This window comes from Macrobrachium rosenbergii, chromosome 40, assembly GCF_040412425.1.
Source record: "Macrobrachium rosenbergii isolate ZJJX-2024 chromosome 40, ASM4041242v1, whole genome shotgun sequence".
Classification (NCBI taxonomy): domain Eukaryota; kingdom Metazoa; phylum Arthropoda; class Malacostraca; order Decapoda; family Palaemonidae; genus Macrobrachium; species Macrobrachium rosenbergii.
Genome location: NC_089780.1, coordinates 3,624,312 through 3,645,849, shown reverse-complemented (window position 1 = coordinate 3,645,849; position 21,538 = coordinate 3,624,312). Strand labels below are relative to the sequence as shown.

The window sequence follows — 21,538 nt, the reverse complement described above, 5'->3', positions numbered from 1 at the left end:
CGCGTGTTTTCAAATAACTAATTGGTTAGAAAATATTATTATAGTTTTCAATTCTTCCGACTTGCTTTGGTGAATCGTTTGTGAAGACTTGTGGATGAAGGCTTATTTCAAGAAACATCGGACTTGTGGAAAAACCTCTGCTGTTCCAAGCACTGAGGGAAACTAGTAGTGTGTAGGACGACTACTGAAGAGTTGTTCAAGAGAAGGAAACTGGTAAAGACTTGTAAGAACAACTTGGGCATATTTTCTGGGCACTCGTTCAGGAAAAGTGTCCTGCGGGAGTAGCGGCAAACGCGTTTAAGCGAGTCCACTTAGGACTTTTTAACGCTCTCAATTTTTCATCGTTTATTCAAGAAATGTCCAATGTACAATGAACACTGTACTATAATTATAGTGCTGAGTTTAAGAATTCTCATGTAACAATATTCGTGATTTATTTTATACACATCACTTAATAATCATCTTAAATAAATTGTAATTTTGTCATTTGTATAAATGTGCTGCGTACAATAATGACATTATATTCTATAACAGTGGTCTTTAGTTTGCAAACAAAGACAAGAATTATTAACCATCTCAATTAATAATGGGACTAATCGACTAATGAGAAATAAAAGTAAATGCGTATTAAGTACTGGTGAGTGCAACAGTTAAAATGATCAAGAATGACTTGCAAAGCCTTTTTTGATAAGTATTGTTGAAAGCATTTTCACTGAAAAGGTATAAAATATTTGGTTACAAAGCCACCGGTAACGTTAGTCTTCAGAGTCGACGGGGAAGACAGTTTTCGACCAGTGTGATGCAGAATCAAGAAAGCAGCGTTGAAACACGTGCCCTAAAATATTTCTCAAAGATTTGCTTCAAGAGCTTCTGGTCTTCACACGCTCATTCCGGGAATGAACATGACTGAAAATCGACATATATGTTTAAAAACTCACTGAAAGGTTGGTTTTGTAAACCCGCTAAAATTGCCTTAACGGGAAAGAGAATGAGAGAAATAGGATTCGAATTAACTAGAGGTGAATAAGTTATGTTCAAAGCCAAACTATAAGCATCACTGTGATATACCAGTAGCTGGGAGTTGGGGAGTGGAGGGGGGGGGGACTTAGTCAATAAGCAATGAAGCTAGAGAGGAAAGGCATCTTTCACAAACAAACGTCTTGTCTTGATGTTTATTTCAGTTCCTTGGTATCCCACTAAGAATGTGAGGAGTTTTGTTGCTGATGATTTGTTTTCCGTATCACTAAGAAAACGAGAGAGAGAGAGAGCCAGCCTGCAAATAACCCTCGTGATATCAGTTGTATGAATGACACTTCTAGACCTATTCATGAAAGGTTAGTCTCAAAACTTTAATTGCCCAGTGAAATTACCATTGACTGTCGTCGTAAGGGAGAAAGGAGCAGCATGAATTAGTTGCTCGAACGAAGAAAACTAAAGCAAAGAGAGGGAGAGAAAGAGAGAGAGAGAGAGAGAGAGAGAGATATGATAGAAACATGTAGCGTGGAGAGCATAAGAAAACAAAGCGCCAGTGAGGCGGTCATGGAAATTTTATGCTCGCATTAAAAGCAGCCGGCCTGATGAGAGAAACAGAATCCGTCCATAGATTCATTTCCAATGCTTTGCATGAATAATGAACAGCGCAAGGACAGAGACGGCAGACGAAAATGAATGGAGGAAAAAGTCGTCGCTCATTTTTTGTTGACACTTCTTCCTTCGGGCTTGAATATCAGCACCTCAAGTTGCGTGAGATATAAATAAGGTCTCACGTAGAAATATTTGTGTTGCAGTCACGGAGATACACTAGTTGCTTGCTTGCGTCTGTCACGTGTTTCTCTCTCTCTCTCTCTCTCTCTCTCTCTCTCTCTCTCTCTCTCTCTCTCTCTCATACTACCTTTTATCAGATTTTCCTTTCTGAGTACTTGTTCAGCTAACAAAAGTATGTCGCTAGACCTCCTCAATATATTGAATGTCCTCGTTTTCCTGATGATTGATTCAGGTGTGTGCGCGTTGTAGTATGGTATTGTTAAAGAATAAATAAAATCCGTCTTATCGGTTGTCTGTAATTTGCAAAAGAGAAGTAAAAGTTTCATCATTCAAAATAGCGTGGGTCTTAGACATTTCTGTCGTTGCCTACTGAAAGGTCAATTCATTCCATTGTATGTTCAGCAGAGTTCTTGAAGCAAAAGACATTAATTACCTTTACGTAAACTTGATATATGTTGCTCAGCTTTAATTAATACTTCTATCGCAGCTGAAATCGCGTTCATTAAAAATTGTTAATGACAGACACTCACACACATGCGTGTATAACATACATTATATATATATATATATATATATATATATATATATATATATATATATATATATATATATTTTATATTATATATATATATATATATATATATATATATTTATATTATATATATATACATATATATATATATATATATATATATGTGTGTGTATATATTTGTGTGTGTGTGCCATGTCGTCCTTGAACCGTTGAATTCTTTTTCTTGAATAAATGTATAAAGCTTTCAGATACCAGCTTGACTCGAGGTTGCTTAAAATTGTAAAAGTTTTATCGTGCTGCAACAGAGTAGTCAAAAGTTTTTCGGCGAGTTATAAGGCGTAGTATTCTGTATTGATCCAAGTTCTAATATGAATTTAAGAACTTCGAACGGTTTCACATCATTTGCGAATTTGTGAGAAAGTCAGTTCCAGTTTTACTGCTAAATGCGTCATTACAGGAGACAGCCGTGTTAGTACCCTCTCCATGCCATTATTCGACGAGAGCTGACAATGAGTCTGTTAATGGATTATGTTACTACGCAGCACATGTGATTTACAAGACGAAGTGAGCAGGTTACCTTATTGATTTACAAGTGTTCTCTCGCCAGTTCTTCACTATCTTCGCTGCCCGGTTCCGAGTGGCGGTTTTACACGAACAGTGGAAATGTTATGCTGCTGACGGTTAATGCTTGTGCTCGAAGTACGTCTTGCCCAGGTTCGATGTTGACTCCTTTTCGTTTCTTTGGAAAGATAAAGAGGTCTTCTTATTTAAACGATTCCGAATGTTCAGTACTACCAAGGTTCATTTAAAACCAACCCCGTTTATTGTGCATTTTATATTATGCGCATCTTTTTGTACGTTGAGTCTTATTTATGCCGCAAATTTAACTTTTTCTTATCATAAGGCCCCGTTTCCTTTTCATTTGATTGCCGTAAATCAAGTATAAACGAGCGGAGAGGTATCTAATTCGTTAAAAAGAAATGTTTGCCATTTTCCCCATGATGTCATGGTGACGTATGTGGAACGTCATCTGATTGTCTTACGTCACAGGACCAGGAAACGCCTATTTGGAAACTATGTTCTTTTGTGCAACTACGGTATAAAATATTATATGAAAGGTAAAAAGATTCTTTTAAATATATTTTTAGACTTATTTTTTATACAGATAAGCTACTATTTTTTACAGATGATTTAATAATTATTCATTTTGTTAGAAGTAGTAGAGAACGTCATAAGTGACAATGTTACCAGAACCAGGAGTTTGTCAATATTGGCGGGTTACTTACCATCTGGCGAGAAGAGTTCTCCGGAGTTGTAGCGCAAATGTTGAAACTTTCGCCAGCCTCCCTGAGAGTGACGATAACGTTTTGATAATGCCGCTGGCATTATAAATTTACTCGTGAATTCACTTGAAGACGCTATAGATGTATTTTTTCATGAAGCAAGGTTTTCTGTGTAAAAGAATGAGGTCGAGAAAGACAATTATAATTAGTGCCTACCGATAGAGCGCTCTTTTCTTGTTATTACAGGGTTTGTTAATAAAAACCACTTTTCCTTCTAGCACTGCGGTAACGGTGTTTTAATTTTTAAGCGCTGGTACACTGAGTGAGGGCTGTCTAAAAATGCTATGCCCAATGCATTTTGCTTATCATGTGATAAATAGAAAATATAATAAAATACAATTTACATCATCAGTAGCTGCGTCTGGTATGTTTGCATAGGTATGTTTGCTTATATGGTATAAACAACTCGGTGCTCAAAAGTTGTTCCTGAATCGGGCAGTGATTCGAATTCCACTGATGAATTAACACTTTATAAATTATAGTTCCCGTTGGGTGTAAGTTATTTCCTAGGTATAGCGAGACGAAATTAAATAATATTTGTGGGTTAATATTTGTGAATATAAAATATGCGAAGTATGTGACATTTTATATATATAATATATATATATATATATATATATATATATATATATATATATACACACACATATATATATATATATATATATATACACCACACGTATATATGCAATTACTAGTCACATTTTATCAGATAAGTATATAGCCTAATTGTAATAACCACAATGTCCCCTTAACTTCTTGAATTTTTCACCTCTTAAGTGTGAGGAAATCAAGTTTAGGGGCATTGAGCATTACACACACACACGTAAATATATATATTATGTATGTATGTATATGTATGTGTATATGTGTATATATATATATATATATATATATATATATATATATATATATATATATATATATATATATATATATGTAGAATCTGCTGGTCACTTTCTACTAGATGCTTATGTCATTGTAATAGCCACAAAGCCCTCTTAACTTCTCGAATTCTTCGCGCTTTTTTGGATACGCTTGTCACTACAGAGAAGTAAGATCAAGTACAAGAAATTGAAGTGGTTGTGCTACCGGACATAACCACTTCAATTTTTTGCACTTGGATCGCAAGGCTTTGTAGTGAGAAGCGTATCCAAAAACGCGTGAAGAATTCGAGAGGTTAAGAGGGCATTGTGGCTATTACAATTACATATATATATATATATATATATATATATATATATATATATATATATATATATATATATATATATATATATATATATATATATATATATATATATATATTGGTGTCCGTGTATGTGTGTAGTTGACAGTGTCTTCTCAGTGTGATGTTCTTACTATATTAAATCTTTAACAAACAAAAACAGTATGTCACACACTTAAGATCGCGTGGGTGGGGCGAATAAGGACTTCTCGTGTTGACAAGCGTCTCGCTGTAATGAAATAACTATGGGCTGAGAGGAGCCTGCTCAAGCGAAAGTTTTCAGAAGTATAACCACGACTTTAAAAACACATTGAACTTTATATATTTACATTGTAAACCTTTTTTTTTTCCTCTTCGTAAAATCAGAGATGGGGCATCGTTTTTGACCTGTACTGCCAAACCTGTTTCCGCGACATGCGGTCGAGGTCAGCAGTCACTTTCCTGGCTTAACCTTTAACCAACCAGCTACTTTAAGAACTATCGTGCTGAATCTGCCAGTGTGACAGGATAGTATGGAAAGCCAAAGGAGAAACGACGGTAAATGACAGGTCTAGGGCAAAACATGGGAAATAAATGAGGCTGCGTTGCTTGTTCTACCCAGGACCTCACTCTACCGATCTGAGAGTGTTTGACTGACTACGGTTTTCCATGCACAGTTGTATTCTTCTCAGACATGACTGCTCGTGGAGAGTCATTCATAAAAGAGATGCTACCAGTTACTGTGGTCTGACTCTTGGGCAGCGCAAACTGACGGTTTTTGTTGATGTTAAAAAGATGAGATGGACTCTTCAGCGATGTTGTTATGCGCTTCAGTAGGAGAATCATGAAGAGATACTTTATCACTTACCTGAGGATTAAAATCATCTTATCTCGACATTCTGGTTCGTTTCTAGGAGCCCTGCTGTCGGCCCTCATCGAGTCAGTTACAACTTGTAGCTTCCTTAAGTAGCTTGATCTGTCTCATAAATGTTTTTAAGTCATCATCATCATCATCATCATCATCATCATCATCATCATCGTCGTCGCCACCAGAGCAGCATGACACAAAGGGCTTCTGTGAAAATAATTCCGCCACATTTTCCACAAATCTCCATTTTTATACAGCCTCGCGTCTCATAGTTCTCATCCAGGTATGGCGGGCCTTCCAACTCTTTTGGTGCTCAGAAGACCCCAACTGACACTATCACTTGCTGTTCTCCCAAGGGTTGTTTGAAGGACACGTTTCTTCTTGAAACTTTATTCTCAGATCGCAAAATCTTTTTAAATATAGTTTCATTGTCATACCATGATTCATGTCCGTATAGAAATGCAGATTGTACTAGACTTGTGTATAATCTCTCTGTCTTATACAGTTTCAGTCCATTTGGGTTCAGAATTTTATTCATCCTGGCCATTGTGTGATTTGCCTTTTTCAGTTTTTCACACAATTCTGACTCAAGACAACCTATGCCAGTCATCTCTGCTCCCGGATATTTGACAGATTCAACCTGATCTGTCCTTTCGGCATCTAATGTTACTGTATTCTTTTGTGCATACTCTGCCCTCATTACATGTGCTTTTCTTACATGTATTTTGAATTCCATCGCTCTACACATGCGACACATTCTGATAAACAAGCTTTCCATATCTTGTGGTGTTCTGTTGATTGAAATAGCATCCTCTTCAGATTCTAAGTCTGTCAAGGTTCTATTGTTACTACAATCTAAACCTTCTCTCCCATCTCTGACCACATTTTCTTTAGTGAAATCAATGAGAAGGACAAATAGCAGAGGTGCAATATTCCTTTGTAGCGCCCTTCTGTTTACTTGACAAGACCGAGTCAACATTAACTTTCCATCCGCTCCGTTCATGGACCATTTCAGTCATAATTATTGGCACAATGAACGGGAATGCCATAGATGCTCAGACCTTCCACAGTATAGGTGTGTAGATGCAGTTAAAAACCTCCTCGTAATCAACAGGAGCCATGAGAAGGAGATTTTTAAATTTCATACACTACTGCACAGCATATTTCATCTGCGCAACTTCTACCAATTCTAAAACCAGCTTGTTCATCTCTAAACTCTGTCAGACATTCTGGATATTTTCATTATAACCGGCGTCAGTGCAGTGACTCCATAGCTTTCCCATTCAGTCAAGTGGCCTTTCTGTGGTTTCTTATCTGTGGCTTCCAGTTCCCTATCATCAGGCTTTGTTCCCTTATTCCATATTCTGTAAAACAGTATCATTTTGCAGTGACTCTGTCATAACCTGGTGTTTTCCATATTCTAAGTTTCTTTATGATTGATTCCACTTAAGAAACTACGAATTCATTCAAAAGCACATTCAGGGCTTTGTCAGGTTATGGCATATCAATCAAAATATTATCCCTTCAAATCAGTTACTCATGACCTCACTCAAATATTCCGCCCAATGGACTCGGCGCGTTTTACTTTTCGTTCTTCATCTCCTCCCTGAACTTGCCGACATGCGCTTTTCATCAGTTAGCGAAGGTTTTTATATTCTCTGCCCGACATCCCAGCAGCTTTTTATACATTCCTGATGTTGAACCAGTCCTCATTCATTGTCTACTCCAACGTAGATAGTTTCTAGAACTGCAAGTCTATTTCGACATTCAGTTGCGAAAGCCTCTCGAATTTCACCTTCAAGAAGCTTATTGTATTAACCATAGATAGCCTGTCAGCTTTTTTGCTGGGTGCTTTTCATTTCAGCTGTAGTGTGACATCGATCACTGACGACATCTGCACCTTTTGCAGCTCCTGATATTGCTCAGTGTTCTTTCGTTCTCCTCCGTCCCTTAGCTGAATCGCTGCCAGAGCTCTTTGGTTTCTGTAACTGCCATCTGGAGGTGCCCAAGTATTTCTTTACTATATTAATATTTCTTTATTATATTGATATTCGGCTGCAGGTTACGTTACACGTTTTCGTCTAGAATTTCAGGCGCAAGTGCTCGAGTTCTGTTAACAGATGATTTAAACTGTTTCAAGAGTCGGTCGCTTTCGCTGTCTCGTATCATTTATTAAATAATATCCTCTGGAAATAGTTATGAACTAATTGTGGCCTATAGTATCAGGAATAACTTACTTACACTTTGTCTGTAATTCTTGCGTACCTGAAACAGATTAGGGAAACGAGAATAAAGAATATATCTTACAATATTTAGTAATCTCGAGGGCCAAGCGAGACCAATGATTTTTTTTCAGTGTTGAAGAGAATTGAATTTAAGGTAGATATATATATATATATATATATATATATATATATATATATATATATATATATATATATATATATATGTGTGTGTGTGTGTGTGTGTGTGTGTGTATGTGTGTGAGTATGTGTGTGTGCGTGTGTGTTTCACCAATAAGCTATAGGGTGGCTAAAACAAGCCAGCAGACACTACTGAGCAAGGAAGAACCCTATATACAGCAAAGCTTCCACAGCATCACCCTCTTTATATTACTTCACAGAATACTCGTCAACTGGGTTTAGATTCCCAAGCACACTGCGCCACTTGCATCTACCTGTGATGTCATCTGTCGCTCCAGGCAACGCAGGCCTTCGGTTCCAACACCTCCCTTGCTCCCACCCTTGTGGGACCTGGTTTCCCCTTTGCTTTCTCCCATCACTGTCGTTTGGTGGACTATTGTCACTAAAGTGTTATAGTGTTATCCTCCATTCTTGCCTGTGAATCAAGCAACCTCCAAGTATAATTTCCAGCTTCATCATTGGAAAATTTTTAACCATAACGGCAATGTATTTCTACACTTCTAGAAATTTTGACTCTTCTTACCCTCTTACACCATACAGACGTTTCGTATCATCAGTTTTTTTTCTTTCATCTACTGTATATTCAACACCCACCGTTCACTTTCATGAAAATAAAAAAAAGTTTGGCGTCGAAAGCCTTTCAAAATTTTAAACTTGCTTCTCGTTCTCTCGTCCAACCATGAGTCATATTCCTGCACACCTGTATGAACCAGCCATTTCTATTTCACCTTCAACTATCTCTGTTACAAACCATTTCAAATCTCTCTAGTTAGTGCATGTTCTCACTTCAGCATCTAACTAATTTCTACAAAGATCAGCCATTCCACATTCTGTTCCCGAATATATTTTTCATTCTGCAGACTTGAACCAACATATGTTCCTTTTTGGTCTGTTCCTATCAGTTCATTAATATTTTCATTTATATAGATAGATAGATAGGTAAATATATACTGTGTATATATAATATATTTATATATATACAGTATATTATATACATTAAGCTACAGATTTCGTATAATATCCAGCTCGCGCTACTTCGGGAATATTACCGAAGGGGAATTATAAGTGATAAGTGGATAGGTACCTAAGTGTCTCGATCCCTCGACGCAGTTACCTTCCGGCTCCAATCGACGTTCAAATCCACAAAGCCATCAAGAGAGGTATAAGTTAATGGCGAATCTGCCGTACTTATATACCCTTCGGTGATATTCCCGAAGTAGCATAAGTGGATATTAAGCGACATTTGTAGCTTAATGTTTGTATATAAATCATGGTGAGGTGATAAAAATTCGCACACACACACACACACACACACACACACACATATATATATATATATATATATATATATATATATATATATACACACACATATATATATATATATATATATATATATATATATATATATATATATATATATATATATATATATATATATATATATATGTTTATATATATATATTAAGAGTCTCCGAGTCATAGTATTCCTTGCTGAGGCAGGCTTTTTCAACAAACCGGGTTCCTTCTCAAGTGTATATGATGACAAAAGCTTTGATTTATCCTAGAATCTCTCAGTTACTGTCGACCAATTACCTTCTGAACTCTACATCAGCGCCTTTCACGTCACATCTCTCTCAGTTTTATCAAAAGCTTTTTCCCCCGTGGTGGGGAGGCAGTTCAGTCAGTGAACCTCACGCGGCGCACTGTAGGCATTTCTTAAGGGTCTTTGTAGCGTCCCTTCGGCCCCTAGCTGCAGCCTCCTTCATTCCTTTTACTGTACCTCCGTTTATATTCTCTTTCTTCTATCTGACTTCCCATCCTCGCTAACAACTATTTCATAGTGCATCTGCGAGGTTTTCCTCCTGTTACACCTTTCAAACCTTCTTGCTGTCAAACCTTTCAAACCTTTCAAACCTTCTTACTGACTGTCAGTTTCCCTTTCAGCGCTGAATGACCTCATAGGTCCCAGCGCTAGGTCTTTGGCCTAAATTCTGTATTCTATTCAAAAGCTTTCTCTAGATTCATGAATGTCACGTCTTTGCTCTAAAACTTCTTGCGCTCATGTAAATATAACGGACAATGTCGTGGATTGGACGGGGGGTAAAAATATAGTGCATTCCAACAATGTAATGGAAAGGACTACTGTCGAATCGGGCTTTATAAAAGAAAGCTGCGAGGAAGGATACGAATATCAGCCAAGGAATGTATAAACTCCTTCTTTTTATTTCAAAAGAAACTTCTCAAATGTTTAGATTTTATATTGTAAATCTCCACATCTGTGTGTGAGTCCTGAAGATGTCTGAGAAATCTGTCAGCGAAACTCGTTAGGCTTTACACCCTGTTTCTTATTCGATACGCTACATTATATGTAATGTATATAATATATGTATATATTATATATACATATATATATATACATTATCTTCTTCTTCTTCGTTTTAACGTGCTTTTTTTCCCATTTTCTATATGGGGTAAGCACGATGCCTTCTTTACGAAGGACTTTGATTTGGTGTTGGGGTAGACCGTAGCCTCGATCGGCTGCCCTGCCTGACATCGCTTAGACTCCGGTAATGATGTGTACATGTATCGTGCCAATCCCCAGCCCCTTTCTTCCAAGCAGCGAGGAGAACTGGGCGGGTAGGTCGACAGTTCGAGACGTGTGAGGTGTCTTTTTTTTTTTTTTTTTTTTTTTTTTAAGATGTTGGAGTGGCTTTGTTTATGTGTGTGTATTAGTCTGTAACACCCATTTGCTTTTCAGCAAACCTATCCATTGATTACATACGTAATCCCGGGGTGTCTACACGGATAGCAAAGTGTCCGCCTTCACTGACCAGTCGGCTGCGGATTTGAACCCGCGCCACGGACCTCTATGAAGGCCTAGGCCGCTGCTCTACCAACTGAGCCACCGAGGCTCTACATATATATATATATATATATATATATATATATATATATATATATATATATACATTATATATGTACATATATAATATGTGTACATATGCATTATATATATATATATATATATATATATATATATATATATATATATATATGTGTGTGTGTGTGTGTGTGTGTGTGTGTGTGTACAGTATATATATATTATATATATACATATATACATATAATCTGTGTGATAGGCCTGAGAAGAAAGGAAAATTGTGCTCTATAAGCACGAAGTGAAATCGTGAGTATACCTATGTGATATTTCAGGAAACTGGAAATTACCCTTAAAACCATCGACTCCTTACATACTGTATGATACATCGCCTAATATCCATTTCGGCTGCTCTAACCGCTGTTAGGATAACATTGAAGGTTCATCAAGGTATAAGTTTTTTGTATTTTTTATTTTCTCTTCGTCTGTTCCGGTAGCATTTGTTTTCTTTGTAGCTGAAGGTACTCGAGGGAAATGATCACAATCCAGCTATATGGATTGTGTTTACTAGCAGTGTGAAAGTTCCTCGTACTTTCTCGTTTTAACAACAATCATGATTCGCCCAATTAAAGTCTTAGGATATAAGTTTTGTGACAGACACTGCTTGCTTTAGATAATTTATTAGTTCTCTCTCTCTCTCTCTCTCTCTCTCTCTCTCTCTCTCTCTCTCTCAACTGCAAACTACTCTTCAGATTACCCGGAGATGTCCTCCCGTTTTGTGGAAATACCCGAATTTCAGTAACATTTACGTGATTGACATCAGATTGCTTTGGCAGGATTCCGATGCTTTTGCTGTGTTAGAAATAAATATGATTAGTTCTGATATTGATATTTTCATATTCGGTTTATTTATAATTATTGGAGTCTGTATTTTTATATTTAGTTTATATTTAACTCTTAAGCTCTTCCTATTTATTTTGGTTATTTCCAAGTTGTGTGGTTTTAATTTTTCCTCTCCCAAGGCGTTCCTTTTCTTTGACCCCTCTACTTGTCATCTTGGTCTTGAAATTAAAATCTCTCCTTATATTAAGAGAAAGTTGATCTTTCTCTCCTTTTGCACTTCTGTAATCATTTAGTATCGTCTGATGCTTTTTGTAGCACCTGTATTATCATGTAACCATCAGGGGCTGCGGCAAGATACACCGCTACAAGTACCTCGTCTTTTCTTGCCTGTGGCACATTCACTGTAGCTGCTCTCTCTCTCTCTCTCTCTCTCTCTCTCTCTCTCTCTCTCTCTCTCTCTCTCTCTCTCTCTCTCTCTCTCAGACTCTTCGTTGGGTGAGTCGGTAGAGCTGCAGACTGTCACTCGATGGGCCGGAGTTCAATTCCCCGGCTGGCTGATGAAGAGTTAGAGGAATTTATTTCTGGTGATAGAAATTCATTTCTCGCTATAATGTGGTTCGGATTCCACAATAAGCTGTAGTTCCCGTTGCTAAGTAACCAATTGGTTCTTAGCCATGTCAAATAAGTCTAATTCTTCGGGCCAGCCCTAGGAGAGCTGTTAATCAGCTCAGTGGTCTGGTAAAACTAAGGTATCCTCTCTCTCTCTCTCTCTCTCTCTCTCTCTCTCTCTCTCTCTCTCTCTCTCTCTCTCTGGAGTAATCTAGTAGAAAAAAATCTCTGTCGTCCATATGCTTATAAATTACGGTATTATTACTTTCCTTCTTTCTTTATTTCTTTAAATCTTCAGCTGAAAACATTATGGACAAAGTCAGCAGACTATAAACCCAGGAGGGCTCCGAAGGGAAACCAGCTTGCAGAGGTAGACAAGTTATGGGAAAAGGTTATTGATAAGCAGATATGAGGGAATTGAAAGTAAAACCGACACACCTGAAATTCAGGAGATATCAGCAGAAAGCGGGAATATATTTACTCCTTGTTGAAACATTAAGAGATCAGAAGACTCCACAACTGCAGTATACAAAATATTCCATATTTTAGCTGGAGCCAAAACGAAACTCTTGGCAAAATGAGTAGTTTTAAGCCTGATACTGGAAAAAGACTGTAGCAGCAGCAGCCGGCCTAGTGTTGCGAGAAAACCAGCTAGTTCGAGCAGGGAAGAGTGCAAAGGATGTTTGTCCGTTAACTCGTACTAAAACTTATCCCTAAAATCTGAAGAGAGTCGCCAACATTTAAAACCACACCATTCATGTGTAAGTGTGGATGGAAAGGCAAAAGTGTTCTGGATCGACTAACTGTCATACTTTGAGATTTCGAAGGGTTGAGCTTCATGCCTCGAAGGCAGCTTCATTGCCAAGTCTATACTGAAAGATTTTACAACCGCAGACCTACGGTGCGGACAGGGAATAGCAGCTAAAAGAGTAGCATCATTGGCGTTTGCAGTCAATTTGTTCTCCAGACCTTGCCACATATCACTAGTATAGATATTGATTAGCAAAGGTCCAAGAACGCCACCTAGAGGAACACCTGATGTGACATTACAAAGCTACTATTAACCATTAAGCAGACCCTTTGGGTTCTTCCTATTAAAATTTAAGTAAAAATGTTATTAATAAAAGATCCACCAATTCCCAGTAATCTTAGCCTGTAGATAAATGCTCCATGATTCGCACGGTCAAAGGCTACACTGCGCGTGCCTCTGCACCCTCAACAAGAGCAAGTTGGAAGTCAGAAGATGTTGACAAGAGTGCATCACCTGTGCCAAGGCCTTTCCGAAACCCAAACTGTAATGATGGTAGGAGGTATACCTTCAACAAAAACTAACTAAGAGAGCGGCTACTGAAAAACCGTAGATAAAACAGTGATCATTGAAATCGGCCTATATTGTAAGGGGCATGAGGACGGACTTAGTTCCGTAGGTAATGCAGAAATGTTTCCCTTCCTCCAAACAGAAAGGAAACTTGCAAGAACAACAACTAACTTCGGAAAATAGTAGTAATCTCAGGGCCAATGAAATAAGCGGTGTTTAAGAAAAAAAAAGGAGGGGGGGGGACATCTGTCTCAGAAAGTCTCCAGCCACAGGTACGAAAATTTTAGTCCCAAACTATATTTCTTTATTTCTTTTGAATACGAGTGTTCTTTTATCTGTTCCTTCTCAATCCAGAGGGCGCTTCAGGAAAATGGCGGCGACTCCTTGTGCGCCTTTCGCCCTGAGGTTAGTTTCCTACATTATTGCATTATTTCACGTTTTTATGTAATTATAGCTTGCACCATTGTGTGAAGATTGTCATTAATCTAAAGAATAGTTGAGACCCATAGGGCTGGCCCGACATATTTGCCCTTCCATGGCAGACGAAAATCAAGGCAGGGTCAAACTGAAAAAGTTTGACACTTTGGTAGGAAGAGACTATAGGAAATGGATGAAAGGATAAGAGGCGGAGGTAATGAAGCTGGCGGACGAAGGACTTTTTGCGCTGCTTTTGGTGCGCTTGGCAAGGCAGTCACTTCAGTGATGTGCAGTAGGCACAGGAAACTCATATTTTTTCTCCTCTCCACCAGGAAGGCCTCCACGTGCAAATCCATTCTGGCATGGGGACGCCTCAAGGAACAATTTTAGCTGCGCGAAAATATAAACGGGACAGCATTATTATCATTATTATTTTTTTTTTGCGTGGGGGGGGTGTCTATCACAGTCATCCTATTGGACTGGGTGGTTTTTGTAGTGTTGGGGAGGCGGGTTCCGGATTGTATCCTGCCTCCTTAGGAGTCCATCACTTTTCTCACTAGGAGCGCTGTTTCTAGTAGCGCACCCTGGAGCTACTTCGGCTTCTTCTAGTTTTTCCAGATTCCTTCTCAGGGATCTTGGGATCGTGCCTTGTGTTCCTATGATTATGGGTACAATTTCCACTGGCATATTCCATATCCTTCTTATTTCGATTTTCAGGTCTTGATACTTTATTATTATTATTATTATTATTATTATTATTATTATTATTATTATTATTATTATTATTATTTCTAGATAGGTATTGTTTAATTAACCACCATCATTTGCAATAGTCTTCAGCTGGGTGGAGTGGGTAGCTGTGTGAAACAAAGTAACGGCTGATCACAGCAGTCATTATGACATGACCTTCAGACCGAAAAGACTTACCTTTCTTTAACTTTGTAGATTCACGTTTCCAGTCGCCGCTCTGCGAGTTATTCCGTTCTTAGCACTGGTTTCTTTTCAGTGTTGAAGACGCTGGGAGTTCCGTTCGGTCAAAATGTGACACAGAAGGATTATTTGATGGTACACTTACACCCGCCACACGCAATAATACACACATTTCCGTTATATATTATTTTTATGTATTATTTTGTGTCACTTTTACGAGCTTGCATTTTTATATTCATGGATATTAAGCGACAAATGTTGTTTACTATCGAATTCACTATACCTTGGAAATAACTTCCATCCGAAGGGAATTACAGCTGATAATGGCATCTACCTCGGCCAGGATTCCAACCTGGCCCTTTGGTTAGGTACAGTGATATACAAGCTGTTTTCTGGATATATATATATATATATATATATATGAGAGAGAGAGAGAGAGAGAGAGAGAGAGAGAGAGAGATACACAAATGCGCGTGTGCATGAATATTTCGGGTGCCTTTCACCTGTCAGTTTACCGGAGGCTTTTTTTGTTATCTAAATTAAAAAGATTCGCTGTGTTGTATGCCCATTTTGCATAAGTTCTCTCATTGTACGTACTCTCTCTCTCTCTCTCTCTCTCTCTCTCTCTCTCTCTCTCTCTCTCTCTCTCTCTCTCATTATTGGTAGCTCATTTCGCGCCCCTTTCGTGATAGCAGTCTTTATAGCCTCTCCGCCAGAACCAAGTGCTGGTTCCGTCTAGACAGCTGGGTGGTATAACAAGTTATCGGCTGCAGATGCCCTGCAGGTCCTCCGCCTCCTTCGTCCAGAGGTATTTTCCTCCATGCATCTTCGGGCCCTGAGCACAAGAAGTCAATTGCTAGAGAAAGTCGACGCAAGTGATGGTTTTATCCAGTCGAGATCTCCGCTCATTGTTGCTTGGGATAGAGAGACCCTCAGTGATTTTGCCGGAAGCAAAGTTCGTTAGTTGTTGTAGAATAGGAATCTGTTGGGCTTCAGCCTATCATGAGTAGACTTAGAAACAGTTCTTATATGGCCTCTTGAATTGTACGGAGGGGACCCTGTTCGGTGAATCACATGTGGCCTCTTGAATTCTGTGGGGAGGCCCCTGTTCCGTGAATCACTGTTGACTCAGGTCAATATTGACCTTGAATTGCAAAGGCTTCATTAGAGTCAGTAAATGTGACCTCTAATGTGGTTGATCACACGTCGGGAAATATAATCATGGCTTTTATTGGAGTCCAGTATTCAGTTTGGTCAGTCCACAGTCGATGTGAGCCTCGAATGCTGTTCCTTAGAGCGACGAAAGTCAGCGAGTGACTTTGGCCTGACGGAGATTTCAGTATTTCTGCTTCCAAGTTGCGTTCCTCTGGACCTTCTTTGGGATAAAAGCGCTGCTGTCGCCGGAAGGGAGAAGTCTTTGCTTTAATGACTTGATTTGGAATGTCATTGTGAACCTCAAAAAAAAAAAAAAGGATACTCAGTCTATTAATGTGTCTGTATGTGAGTTTATGATTAGTAATGTGATGTGTATTCAGTTATTCATGCTTTCTCCTAGTTAAACAACCTTTTGTCATACAATGACGCTTTTCAAAAAAATGATACATAGGCTCTGTCTCTCTCTCTCTCTCTCTCTCTCTCTCTCTCTCTCTCTCTCTCTCTCTCTCTCTATATATATATATATATATATATATATATATATATATATATATATATATATATATATATATAATGTATATTATATATAATTTATATTTTAATTACTAGAGCAATAAAGATAATACCAAAATATGAGAATCGATTTAGTCGTGAAATAATAATACTGAAGGTCCGGGTAGTATTTTTTATTTTTATTTTAGTATTTATTTATTACGTTACCGCATGAAGGAAGATGTTGGAGGCAGTGTTGCCTTACATAGTAAGTACACTGACTAATTAGACATGTTCATTAACAGAATTACCATTGATAAAATTAACTTTGTGAAAATGCTAAAATTCTTTATTAACAATAACTATATTCAGTTTGATCATACAATTTTTAAATAAAAACAGGTATCCCCCTGGGTGCTAATAACCCTGAGGTTGCCAATTTGCATTTAAATTTTCATGAATCTGAATTCTTACATATTAATCCATTAGGTATAAAAATTCATCTGGATATATATATATATATATATATATATATATATATATATATATATATATATATATATATATGTAATTCTAATAACCACAATGCCCTCTTAACATCTCGAATTCTTCCCGCTTTTTTGGATATGCTTGTAACTACGAAGACGTAACATCCAAACACAAGAAATTGAAGAGACTTGTGATTTGCCGGTCGCGGGAGACGAACCAGGTCACCTTAACCACAAGGAGGTCACGTTGCCGACCTGACCACGAGACCTCCTTTGTGGTTAAGGTGACCTGGGTTCCGTCTCCCGCGACCGGCAAATCACAAGTCTCTTCAATTTCTTGTGTCTGGATGTTACGTCTTCAGCGACAAGCATATCCAAAAAAAGCGCGAAGAATTCGAGAAGTTAAGAGGGCATTGTGGCTATTAGAATTACATATATGTCTCGTAAAAAGTGACCAGTAGATTCTACATATATATATATATATATATATATATATATATATATATATATATATATATATATATATATATATATATATATATATATATATATATATATATTATATATATATATAATATGTAGAATCTACTGGTCACTTTTACCAGACACATATATATATATATATATATATATATATATATATATATATATATATATATATATATATATATGTGTGTGTGTGTGTGTGTGTGTGTGTGTGTGTGTGTGTGTGTGTGTGTGTGTGTGTGTGGGAAGGTATTCACTTCTTGAAAACTGTCTGCTGTCAAGTGTGCTTTCACTTCCTCAGGAACAAGTTGTTTGATATTTAACTGTGTTGGAGCTTACACTTATCGTGCTCAGATGTCAGGTATCTTGAAATTTTCACAAGTGTTTTTTAAAATCTTGGTTTAAAGTGAAAATTGTTTCCCCTTAAATACATTTATTCTAGTCTTCAAAACTATATATCTGTCCACCTTTTCAATGGGTAGTAGGGTAGTAGTGACCGAGTCTTTATATTAAAAGGCACATTGTAAAATTCTTGGGCTCTGAATTTCACTTAGTCTACGGGCATTCAGAAATTTCATATAAGTTCGCAAATCTCTTCGAGCTTTCACTGTCACTTCTCCACACATCTCTCACACTCCCTGCCCTGATGCCATTTTCTGACTCTCCTTCCAGAGTCTTCGTGTATATATATGGGCATTCATTCGATGCCAAAATTTGGTATCATTTTCCCAAGTTTCGTCCAAATGGGCTTCCCTTTTCCGTTAATGTTTCACGTCTACTTATCTATACATTCCGTTCAGCGGTTGTCATTGAGTTAATTTTATGGTGCGAGGTCAAGATCCCAGTTAGTTCTTCTGCCCAGTGCTGTGTGAGATGAACACTTTAATCCGTATGGACGACGAACTGTCAAACTCGGCATCTGGGATCACTTGGTTCGTTACCGCCCCTTTTCTGTTTTCCTCTCTCTCTCTCTCTCTCTCTCTCTCTCTCTCTGTCTTTATCAGTCATTTTCTGTATGCCCTCGTGCGTTTATTAAGGTATTTAGTTTATGCAATTATAGACTTATAGACTTCATTCTATTATATATACATATAACTTTATGTACGTATGTATATGACATACATACGTACATATACACAAACACACACACACATTATTATATATATATATATATATATATATATATATATATATATATATATATATATATATATATATATATATATATATATATATATATATATATAGGTGTACCAAGCGCCTACTTAAGGTACGCATCAACTCTCATAGGGGTGTCAGCCATTGTTCAGGTTTAACCTTAAGCAAAAGAGAAGATTGTGCCATCAGACTCCATGCCATATCCTGCCACCACCACATAAAATCCAGTGATTTTCAAATACTTTGACGAACAAAAAACAGCCATTCGCTTCCCTTTTTAGAGTCCCTCCATATTAAACGACAATCACCAACACTCAATATTAGCCAAACCACCTCGGTCCCATAGTACATTGCATAGTTGCTTAAGCCTACACCACATCATCCTCCTCCAATCCACTGTCTTCTAATTCGCCCAGATGTCTTTTAATTGTAACATGAACAGTAGGTTATCTAGTATCTTGTATTACATTATCATTATTATTATTTTGAATATTCATTTTATTTTCTCTCAGTGTCTATCTGCTCAGTGATTTTATTGACGATTTCTGCATAGTACGTAACCCCCTCTTACTTCGTCGTTGCTCTTTTGTTAGTTTCGACTTGCAGTTCACTTTCTCCTTCAAGTTTCGTTTTTACTTGATATTATTATGTATTTTAAAATGTCGCGTGTTATAGCTGTTTTAATACTTTTAGATCTAGTCAGTCAGTATGGTTTTCTTAGTGTTTCTTCGTATTTTTTGTCTTGTATAGATAAATGACCCTGACGATGGGATAAATTATGTATTCCCAAAAGCTCGGCTCGGCTGTACCTCTGTTTGATGTAAGAAATAATGATGTCTGCAGTATTACCACGTTTTCTGGCTATCCTGTTCTTCCTCATATACAATATATATATATATATATATATATATATATATATATATATATATATATATATATATATATATATATATATATATATATATATTACATATAATGTGTATATATATATATATATATATATATATATATATATATATATATATAGTACTGTATCACTGAATAATAGAGATATATTATTTGATACTAATTCAGTATATCCCAGATTACTTGAAATTGTCCATACTAATAAGACCCTTATAAAACAGGATTCTCCTTAAATATTGACATTAAAGTTATTAATGACAGATTCCCAACTGAATTTTTAATAAAGGAAAAGATTTGAATTTTGAAATATACACACTAGGAAGGACACTCTGCTTCTCACAGCGATAATCTCTCCCTTGATATGACTGAGGAGTCGTAAGCTGACAGTTTTCTAGACGAGCAAACATTTGCATGGATGGTGACAATTTCCTTTTCAATTGTCAACCTTTTAGTAGTAATCTGAGAGATGGTAAATTTCCTGCATATTTGCTTCAGAAAATTGAATCAGTCTGAATTCAAGAGGTCTCGCACCATCCATAGATGTGATTTCAGCAGTAAGTTATATTGCTTGCTCAGGTTTTCGGACATATTTTGGCGTTTTGTATATATGAAAATATAAATATTCACATACAGTAAGTACCTGATCTATCATACCCGTTACTCTATGTATATAGAGTATATATAATATATAATATATATTTGTATACATATATATATATATATATATATATATATATATATATATATATATATATATATATATATATATATATATATATATATATATATATATATACATATACATAATATATATGTACGTAGGTATACACATACATAGAGTAACGGGTATGATAGATAAGGTACTTACCGTATGTGAATATTTATATTTTCATACATACAGAAATACGTACAGGATTAACCACAACGCCGAAATATGTTCGAAAACTTGAGCAAGCAATATAACTTACTGCTGAAATCATATTTAAGGATGGTACGAGTCTTCCTGAATTCAGATTGATTCAATATAGTACAGTATAGTAGTGGAGAGGGTACTATTAACTGGGTAAATTTAAAAACTGAAAGAGTAGTACAATTGATTATATGTAGCATTCTACATTACATAAAAGTGTTTATAACTTATAGGTGCCGAAAACGTTAAAGGTTGGAACTGGGCATCCACCCGAGGGGTATTAACAGCGAACGCAATGGTGGCTGGTACCAGGATGACTGGTACAAGAAATGTATATAATAAATATACAACCAGCTCTTGCACGTTCATGTTGTTTATCCATGACGTCACTTTTACTTTTATCTTTTTTTATTTTCTGTAGAAGACTTACAGAAAATTAAAAAAAAGATATCCATGTAATGTTTGAGTGTGTGTGTTTCTTTTTTTACCCATGTCTATGTTCTTAGTTTACTTAATTAAAACAAATTAACTTACGTCTTGCATTTGTATACTTATTTGTTCCTCTCTCTCTCTCTCTCTCTCTCTCTCTCTCTCTCTCTCTCTCTCTCTCTCTCTCTCTCTCTCTCTCTCTCTATATATATATATATATATATATATATATATATATATATATATATATATATATATATATATAAAAATTAGAGAGAAAAATTATATTTGTATATATGTATAATGTATACATGTATATATTTTCTCATATATATATATATATATATATATATATATATATATATATATATATAGAGAG

The 21,538-nt window shown here is 36.6% G+C and overlaps 1 protein-coding gene across 3 annotated transcripts in view; it reads left to right on the top strand.

Moving 5' to 3' along the window:
* LOC136826043 (histone-lysine N-methyltransferase SETD1B-like) overlaps positions 1–21,538 on the top strand; it is a 213,354-nt gene that overhangs the window by 137,291 nt on the left and 54,525 nt on the right. The gene's annotated exons all lie outside the window — the stretch shown is intronic.